Genomic DNA, 5,606 nt, shown 5'->3' with positions numbered 1-5,606 from the left:
CTGCAACATTCTGCCAATGAAAATGCCACCTGCGGCCTCCCTAGCTCCATTTTCACTGGCAGAGGCATTGCGGGTCAGTCCTTTGCTGTTTCCAGGATGGCCCTGCGGGCCAGTTCTAAGTATCCCGGGGCCAGATCTGGCCCCTGGGCCTTGAACTTGACACTCCCTGGACTAGAAGAATAATGGTATGATAGGTCAGGATTAGTGGCTTATGTTTCTATTACAAGAAAGCATTTTTCTGGGGGCTCCCCACAGGTTTCCCCATTTCTTAGGGGAGAAATGATGATGAAACCATACTGGTGGAAATAATATCTGGTGATCCTAACCTCAAGTCTAAGGAGCAGCTAGAATCAGAAGGAATCTTTGCTACTGGTTTAAATATCTAAACTAAAATACAGATTTAAATTATACAACAATAGTTATGGGTTTGACTTTGTTAAAAATGAATTGGAAAGCTTATTGTGTGATAGTGATGAATATATTATCACGATTGAACTTAAATTTGGAAAGTGAACATGGAAAGCATTGTATAATTCAATGGGCAAGGAACTATGGATATAATGTAATGCCTGAACAATGGGAGAACATATGAAAGAAAAGTTTAAATTACAATTTAAAAGAAAAATTTTATAATATGATGTATCATTGGTATTTAACTTCAGACAAGTTATTGAGAATGTATAAAGGTATTTCAAATGAATGTTGGAAATGTAAATGTAAAGAAGGAACTTTTTATCATTAATGGGGGACATGCGATAAAGCAAAGAAATACATGGCACGACAAAACCGCGGTCCACTAAAGTGCGCCCGATTAAAGCGTGTACCTGATGTCATCAGCAGCGCGACAAATACGACCGCGGAGAAAAAAGGGCGCTTTAAAAAGCGCTTTTAAAGCAAGCTGATTCACGTAAAGGTAAGGGTTAGGTTTAGGGTTAGGGTTAGGGTTAGGGTTAGGGTTAGGGTTAGGTTAAGGGTTAGGGTTAGGGTTACGTTAAGCGTTAGGGTTAGTTTTAGGGTTAGGTTAAGGGTTAGCGTTAGGTTTAGCATTAGGTTAAGGGTTAGGGTTAGGGTTAGGGTTAGGGTTAGGTTAAGGGTTAGGTTTAGGGTTAGGTTTAGAGTTAGGTTTGGGGGGGTTAGGGTAAGGTTTTCGCGTTAATTTTAACTTTACCACTCACAGCGTGATGTTTTCGTCGCGCTGTGATGACGTCAGGTACGCGCTTTTGTCGAGCGCGCTTTAGTCTACCGCGGTTTTGTGGTGGAACCAAGAAATATTGTAGTAGGATTCATATACTAATAAGAACATTCTTAAAGTAAATATAAAGATAAAATCAGAGACTTTTCTTTTGCACTTAATGGAAAAAGATTTGGATTTTTTTTTAAAATTTTGATGCTTAATATGTTGATAGGCAGCAAGATTACTTTATGCTCAAAAATGAAAGGACACTTTGACCCAGACAATGGACAAATGGTTTGGAAAGTTAATGGAGTTAGCAGAGATGGATAAATGGACTTCTTTGATCACGGAAAAAAACGAAAAAAATGTTTCTACCTGGAAACCACTTCAGTATTTTGTGTAGAAAAATATGTAAATATACTTTGATTTTGGGCTTTACCGAGTAGATAGATATGTGTTACGGAAATAGCTAGTTTAAACTATAATGTAAAAGTAAAAAATTGTGGTTTGAAGCTATTATCCTATTATACGGCACCAAAGGGAGTCGGAAGTCAATACTTTTTCTTTTGCCCCTTTCCTCTTTTCCTTTCCTTTTCCTATTTCTTCTTTTTGCTTTTGTATTTTTTTGTATATTATATCATAAATTAATAAAATTGTTACAAATAAAAGTATTTTTTTAAAAAGAGTCTAATGCATTTCCTTTTGATGATTGCAGCATTTGTTGCAAACATCTTTCTGAATATTTTAATATGCATAATGTCATTTCATCCAGTTCTACCTATGCGGGAGGGGATTGAGATTTTTCCTCCCCCTCTCTCTTTCTTTCTCTTTCTCTCTCTGAGACAATGACTTTCCTTAATTTTTTAATTTTAGTTTTTGCTGACTAGAATTAGAGAATGCACTCAGTCAGAGAAGCTTTTGGGGCATGAGTGACAGTTCCTTTTCCGAGCGGGGTCCTTCACATTTATCATGTCTCTTCCATGTCTCTTTTGCCATATTCTTCAGAATGCAGAAAGCCTGATCCTGAAACTGAATCCCTGATTTTGGAAAGGAATGTGCTTGGAAGGACTCTTTTGTTAGCCAATCTCTCCCCTTCACGAGTACCATAAATCTCCATCCCCCCATCCACTGCCTTGCCGTGAATCTATGGCATTCAGTCAAGGGGCTCCCTTCAACAGTGTGGAATGTCTGTAAAGCAGCAGCTATACCATCTCAGCCCCATTGTCAGGGTTCCAAGTAACACCCCTAATGAAAGAATACTCTGATACTTAAAGTTCCTCAAAGTTACTTCTCCATTTGCTGGGAGAAAGTGGCAAGAAGGTGACAAGCAAGAGGGAGAAAGCAGAACTATTTAACTCACTTTTTTGCAGCTGTTTTTACACAAAGGGAAAAAAACAGTCCAACCTATCAAAAACAGCCCCACAAAAATCAGATTAGGAACACAAGTTGAAATAGGGAAGAAAATGATAAGTGAGCACCTGCCTACCCTAGATAAGTTAAAATCACCAGGACCGGATGAATTACATCCTAGGATTCTGAAGGAACTGGTGTACGAGATCTCAGAACCGCTGAACTATATCTTTCAGAGATCCTGGAGCACCAGGGGACTATCAGAGGATTGGAAAAGAGCTGATGTGGTTCCCATCTTCAAAAAAAGGGAAAAAAATATATCCAGGAAACTATAGAACTATCACCCTGACCTCAATACCAGGGAAGATTCTGGAAAAGATAATCAAGCAACGAATTAGTGAACACCTAGAAGTAAACAAAGTAATAGTCAAAAGCCAACATGGGCTTGTCAAAAACAGATTATGCCAGACTAATTTTATTGCATTCTTCGACAAAGTGACAAAATTAGTCGACCATAGGAATGCCATTGATATAATTTACTTGGACTTCAGTAAGGCATTTGATAAAGTAGACCATAACCTACTACTGGAAAAATATGAGAAAAATATTAGGCAGCATCACCACCAGATGGATTCGTAACTGGCTGACCAACCACGTTCAATGTGTAGTCCTCAATGGAACTGTATCTACATGGAGGGAAGTATACAGTGGAGTACCCCAAGGCTCTGTTTTAGACCCAGTACTCTTCAACATCTTCATCAATGATTTGGATAAGGGCATAAATGGGGAACATCAAATTTGCAGATAACACCAAGCTGGCAGGAATAGCCAACACTCCAGAAGACAGGCTTAAGATACAGAAGGATCTTGACAAACCTGAACTTGGGCACTATCTAACAAAATGAAATTCAATGGTGAAAAAGGTAAGGTTCTACATTTAGGCAAGAAAAACAAAATGCTCAGGTACAGTATAGATGGCACCTTGCGCAATAGTAGTAACTATGAGAGGGATCTTGGAATCCTAGTGGACAACCATTTAAATATGAACCAGCAGTGTGCAACAGCTACCAAAAAAACCAACACAGTTCTAGGCTGCATACACAGAGGGATAGAATCAAGATCATGTGAAGTGTTAATACCATTTTATAATGCCTTGGAAGGCCTCACTTGGAATGCTGCATTCAGTTTTGATCGCCATGATGTAAAAAAGATGTGGAAACTCTAGAAAGAGTGCAGAGAAGAGCAACAGAGATGATTAGAAGACTGGAGGCTGAAACATATAAAGAATGGTTGCAGGAACTGGGTATGTCTAGTTTAATGAAAAGAAGAACCAAGGGAGATAGCAATAGCAATAGCAGTAGACTTATATACCGCTTCATAGGCCTTTCAGGCCTCTCTAAGCGGTTTACAGAGAGTCAGCATATTGCCCCCAACAATCTGGGTCCTCATTTTACCCACCTCGGAAGGATGGAAGGCTGAGTCAACCCTGAGCCGGTGAGATTTGAACCGCTGACCTGCTGATCTAGCAGTAGCCTGCAGTGCTGCATTTAACCACTGCGCCACCTTGGCCACCTTGATAGCAGTGTTCCAATATCTCAGGACTTGCCACAAAGAAGAGGCAGTCAAACTATTCTCCAAAGCACCTGAGGATATAACAAGAAGCAATGGGTGGAAACTAATCAAGGACAGAAACAACTTAGAACTGAGGAGAAATTGGATAGCTATCTGTCTTAAACAATATAGGGTTTCCTGCCTAGGCAGGGGTTGGACTAGAAGACCATCAAGGTCCCTTCCAACTCTGCTATTGTATTGTATTAAAGTTCCATTTTATTAGAGATGTCATATTGGCACTTCTGGAAAAAACTGAATCTGAAAGTTCCAGGTTTTCCTCACCCAAAAGAAAGTCAAAGATCCATCCCTTGCACCCACAAGTCATCACATGGGCCAATGAATTCATTGTCCCAACTGGAGACAACCCCCAGTCACTCCCATCCAGGTTCAGGCCAAATGCCCTTGACTCCCAGTAAAAGGAATGTTGTTATGGCCAATCCTCCATATCTTCTCACAATTCCCCCTCCCATTTTCCCAGGCACTAAATGTGGCAGCCCTGAGGGTCCAATGAAAAAGATGGCTTCCAGAGCTGACACCCCTATGTGCACACAATAAGCAGTGGATTATATTATTCTGCTGCTTGCCAGGGGAAGCAACACATTTGTATCCCTTCCCCACTCTTTCTATGGGAAGCAATGGCTCAGTGGCTAAGACGCTGAGTTTGTTGATCAGAAAGGTCAGTAGTTCAAATCCCTACTGCTGTGTAACAGAATGAGCTCCTGTTACTGGTCCCAGCTTCTGCTAACTTAGCAGTTTGAAAGCATGTAAAAATGCAAGTAGAAAAATAGGAACCACCTTTGATGGAAAGGTAACAGTGTTCCATGCGCCTTCGGTGTTTAGTCATGCTGGCCACATGACCACAGAGATGTCTTTGGACAGTGCTGGCTCTTCGGCTTAGAAACAGAGATAAGCACTATCCCCTAGAGTTGGGAATGATTAGCACGTATTGCGAGGGGAACCTTTACCCAATTCTTTCCAGTTCCCAGTTCAGGAAGGGAGTAAAAAAGGGGCTGCTTCTAATAGGAAGGCAGAGCCAGGAAGCATGGATACTTATCCTACACTATGCATTGGTCAAAAACAAGTATCCTTGGAAAATTGCCCTGGAGGACTACCAGTCAACCATTGGTAGAGAAGAGTACTGGCAAAGAGCCAGTTGAGGATAAATGTCTGTGATGGGTCAGCTGTGGTGGGGCTCCCGCAATGAAGTGGACACAACATGTGCCCATGATTAATTGTACTAAACCCTATTAGAGTATCATGATCCAGGGAAGTTCATAAGAGGTGTAACATCCTACCTGGGAGATGCAACCTCGGCTATTGTTTCGACCTAATGTGTAAATCCAAGACAATTCTCAAGTGATGAATCACATTTTCTTTGGGATGAGGGGAAAATGTCTGGAGTAGCTACAGGAGATGGTGTTTCTAGAATGTTCAAGTGTCTACTCACATACAATTAGCCTTTCTACGATTT

The sequence above is a fragment of the Thamnophis elegans genome, chromosome Z (assembly GCF_009769535.1).
Source record: "Thamnophis elegans isolate rThaEle1 chromosome Z, rThaEle1.pri, whole genome shotgun sequence".
NCBI classification, from domain to species: domain Eukaryota; kingdom Metazoa; phylum Chordata; class Lepidosauria; order Squamata; family Colubridae; genus Thamnophis; species Thamnophis elegans.
The sequence above is the reverse complement of the archived record's forward strand: the minus strand, read 5'-3'. Positions refer to the sequence as shown.